Genomic DNA, 4,584 nt, shown 5'->3' on the forward strand with positions numbered 1-4,584 from the left:
CGCGCTGGCACGAAACATAGCCATCTTGTCCGTGATGAAGAATACCCTGGCCTAGGCTCCAACCCCAACTCTGCCCCCTTTCCTTGGCCCCGTGTGTCCCCAGGAATGCTCTATACCTGCTTCTGGATCAGTGGTCTCATCTAGACAGTAGAAATAAGAGTAGTGCTTCCCTCATAGAACTTTGAAATAAATATAAATATATTTATATAATATATTGTTGATATAATATAATATAAATATAAACTTTGAAGTAAATATAAAAATTTTTAGAGTAGTGCCTGACACATGGCATAGAAGCTACATGGGTTGGCTTATTAGTAATATGATATCCTCCTAATCCTTTTTAAGATTTAATACCATTCCAAATTATGAAATCCCTGGAAATCTTCATCTCATGATTTCAAAACACTTACACACTGTAAACACTTGAATTTGTGATGCTGGACTATACCTTTCCCTTCAGTTCCAGAATGATATGTTAACTTGCCTACTTCCCATTCCTAACAGGATGTCTGATGCACCTCTCAAACTAACCATATCTAAACCAGTGATTCTCAACTTTCCTAATGCCAGGACGCCTCATGTTGCGGTGCCTCCCCAACCATAAAATTATTTTCATTGCTATTTCATAACTGTAATTTTGCTGCTGTTATGAATCATCATGTAAATATCTAATATGCAGGGTGTATTTTCTTTTTTTTTCTTTTTTTAGGGGAGAGTGTGAACGCAGTCCCCCACTACCACAAATGATGCAGTCGAGTTTCCCAAATTTGGGGAAATCGCAGGGGTCAGCACATCCAGAGTGCAATGGGTGAGCCTCACCCTGGGAAAACCACCTTCATGATCATGGTATCTCCCCTGCCAGGTAAGTATAGCAAGGTGTATTTTCATTGTTACAAACTGAACATAATTAAAGCATAGTGATTCATCACAAAAACAATATGCTGTGAAATATTTATTTTTAATGACAAATCAATGAAATTTTGTTTTGTAGCATGGGTAACAGTCTTAACAACAGTAAACTACATTGCTACATTTTGTGACAGTATGCACAAAGAGCCAACTTCAATGCAAAGGTTGAGATAGCTTCTTTCTCACCAGATCAGCATATCTGCGTGTGGGCGGACACTCCTGGAGACGGATAGAAAGGCGTGCTGTCTCGGTTCCTAAGACCATTGGAAATATGTATCTTCAGATGGTCTTAGACGGCCCCTGTGAAAGGGTCATTGGACCCCCAAGGGGGTCGCGACTAAACCATTCCTCCCACCAAGCCACTCCTCCCAACTTCCTTCTTTACTGAACAGGTTAAAGCCTTTCAAATGTTCGTGGACTCCTTCCTGTCTCTCTCACCTTAAACTCTATCTCTCAGAACTGTTGGTAGTCCTATGACCCATAGACATACATCAAAGCCCAATCCCCCCACTGTATCATTTCTACGGCTCCCAAACCATTCTCCTCCAGATGAGTTCTCAGCTTCAAGTCCTCCCCTCTTCGTCTCTTCTCCACCCAGCATCCGAGCAGCCCCAGGAAAACATACAGCGGTCATGTTACCCCACTGTGAAGAAGCTGCCATGGCTTCTCCGCAGAGGCAAACCCAAAGTTGTCACAAAACCCCACCTCCGCAATCAAGCCCATCTGACCTATCCTACTGGTCTCTCCTTGCTGCCCCGCTGTTGCCCACCGCAAAGCCCCCTTGCTGCCCAGCTCAGGGCCTCTCAGTAATCCAACCCTGTCTAAAGACTCTTCCCCAACACGTTGGCTGGGTTTCCTCCTTCACATCCTTCAGACCTTTGTTCAAAAGCAGCCTTCTCACGAAGGACTTTCTGATTATACCATTTTAAATTGCAAACTATCCTTCTCATACCGCCCCGACATTTTCAATGTCATGCCTTGCTTTAATTTTCTCTGTAATGCTCATCAACATTCTCAATACCTTTCTTTTCTATTGTCTCTTGACTCTCCTCCCCCTTCTACCACCACCTTATAAAGAAGTTCACTGAAGCCAGGCATTGTCTGTTTTGCTCACTGCTAGCCCTCTTGGAAGAGTTCCTAGGTCACGATAGGTGCTCATAGATGTCATTAATAAAGAACATCAATACATATCTTGTAGATAAAGAAATTAAGGCACCCAAAACCCATCTGCAGAGTATCTATTCAGATTAAGTCGCTGGCAGGTCCCCACTAATCATAGGCAAAGGTCTGGAACAGCCTTATCATCAAACATGCATCATTGTAATCCTGATGATGCTGGATCAACCTTGACACATGGTCAGTTGACCTCCCTATAGACCCAACCTGAATTTGTTCTAGGTGCAAGGATCTCTTGCTTGTTCCACAATTAACATTTCTTCACTGGCTTTTTAGATAGTGATGGGGATCTTTTCGTTCTTACTTATTGTTTGTATTTTTATATTTATATTACTATTGTTTTATCCGTCCCACTTTCTTTCATTTTTGCTCTTTATTGTTTGTGTTGGTTTCCCAGTCTGTGAAGCACAGGAGTGGATGTGTAGAGACAACGACTGATGCAGGGTCTGTAGGGGATGTGAGGGTCAAGGGGAGGCAATGGGGAGGGCAAGGGAATTCCATGAGTAAACAATGAAGGCTTGAGGGGGAGGGTGAACTAAAACTGAATGTGATCACACAATTCATTTTAAAGGCTATTTAATCATGGGGTGGTGGTGGTAAAATGTCCTAAAATTGATTGTGGTAATGATCGTAAACTCTTCTTCATATCATTAAATGATTGAGTTTTACGTTATGTGGATTACATGCCAATAAAATTGTAAAATAAAATGTATTGTTTTAATTCACACACAAAAGAAAAGAAATTAAGGCATAATGACTTATTAGTCTAGTCCCTTGCTGAGTTGTATTTAGATTGTGTGTTGGGCCTGGTTGACTAGAGAAACAAATAAATCCAGGGACACTCATCTATCTGTGTAAGAGAGAATTTTGTATCAAGAAGGAATTATATATTAAGCAAACATCCCAGCCCAGTCCAGATCAAGTCCTAAATTCAATACTAGTCCATAAGTCCCTTTTCAGACTCACGAGTCACAAGCAGTGATACAAAGTGTCGGAATATCGCCTGCCACTGGGTGAAAAGTCTTGTGGATTCAACGGCAGTGGAAGGATCTCGGCATTAGCATGGGTATCCATGTGGCTCCTCCAGCTCTCTGGAGTGAGGCAAGAAAGTGAGGCAGAGAGAGAGGGAGGCTGGCCCCAAGAGAGCCATTTATCTAGGTAACCCTCCAATCAAGCGGAGACCTTATTGGCAGGCTAAACTCCACCCACATGTTCCTACAGAAGCCATATTGGCACAAAAAAACTAACTATCACAGATTGCTTCCTGCCAAGTGTAATCTGCATGCACACATGCCGTTGTTTCTTTAGAACAGGAGTCAAAAATGGAAACCCAATGTCAAAAGATTTGTAAAATCCATTTTAACAGTTGCCATTCACATGATTTCCAACAAGTCTTTAGCAACTTATATAAAGGGACTTCAAAAAGTTTGGGGAAAGCACCATTATATTTTCCCCCTCTGTGATTCTTTTCTCTTTTAGTTACAAGAATATCACATGACTATAAGAAAAATCTCATCGGATTTTGAGTAATAATAGGCTCAATAACTTACTCATTCATTTATACACTCAAAATTTCCCCAATGTATACTTCAAATAGTGAAAAAGTAACTGTGGCTGCTAATTTGATATTTTTTCAGGAATATATGTGCATATATGACATCTGTATCAACATTCATTTTTACACGAATGTGGCCATATTTTTCAGTTTGATTTTTTTTCTTGTAGATATTCAAGTATGTTGTTATGTTTTCATTTCATTGGTTCATGAACTTTTTTATGTCCCTACATATTTCTATGAACAATACACAAAAGCACTCCTTCAAAACCCACATCTTGTCGTTGTATCTTTTAATATACCATTCCTTTCACTTGAAATTCTTGTGATACCATGAGTTAGACTGGTCTGCTAACCCCAAAGTCTGTAGGTCTAAACCCACCAGTATCTTTGAGGAAGAAAGATGGCACTCTCTCCTCCTGTTAAGATTGATAGTCTCAGACACCCTGGTTAGAGATTTAATGAATCAGAATCAATTTGGTTGCATGGGTTTGGGTGACGGGGGTGCAGGGAGTTACTTATGGTAGCCCTTTGTACTCAATTCAGCTCAACTTCCATTTTCCAAAGGTCACCACTTCCTGAGACAGTTCAATGAGTCACAGCTTCTTGGTTTTCTATCTCGCATTTTGTAAACGTCTGCTTCCGCTCTGACCATTAGTTTGTGAAGGAACCCTGGCAGCACTGGGAATTTAAAGTCTTAGACTCATCAGTTCAAACACACCAATTACTCTGAGACACCTGCAAAGCTTTAGTCTCAGAATTTACAAAGCTCCTATGAAAATTGCAGTCTCAGAAATCAGCATGAATCGCCTCAATAAAGGAGACCCAGGGTTTGTTTGTATGCTTCTTTATAGGGCTGTTTCTTTTTAATTATTTGTATATCTGGTATTTCCACTGTACCATGAATTTTCAGGGGCTAGAATCTTGGTACATGCTTTGGA

General features: G+C 40.7%; 1 non-coding gene across 1 annotated transcript; it reads right to left on the bottom strand.

Annotated features, from left to right (window-relative positions):
- Window positions 1-709: 709 nt before the first annotated feature.
- Window positions 710-873, bottom strand: LOC115871273. The gene has a single exon (XR_004047203.1). It is a non-coding gene; the product is annotated as a U1 spliceosomal RNA (small nuclear RNA).
- Window positions 874-4,584: the final 3,711 nt, after the last annotated feature.

The sequence above is a fragment of the Echinops telfairi genome, unplaced genomic scaffold (genome assembly GCF_000313985.2).
Source record: "Echinops telfairi isolate 266 unplaced genomic scaffold, ASM31398v2 ScPeMD7_4225;HRSCAF=4972, whole genome shotgun sequence".
Lineage (NCBI taxonomy): Eukaryota > Metazoa > Chordata > Mammalia > Afrosoricida > Tenrecidae > Echinops > Echinops telfairi.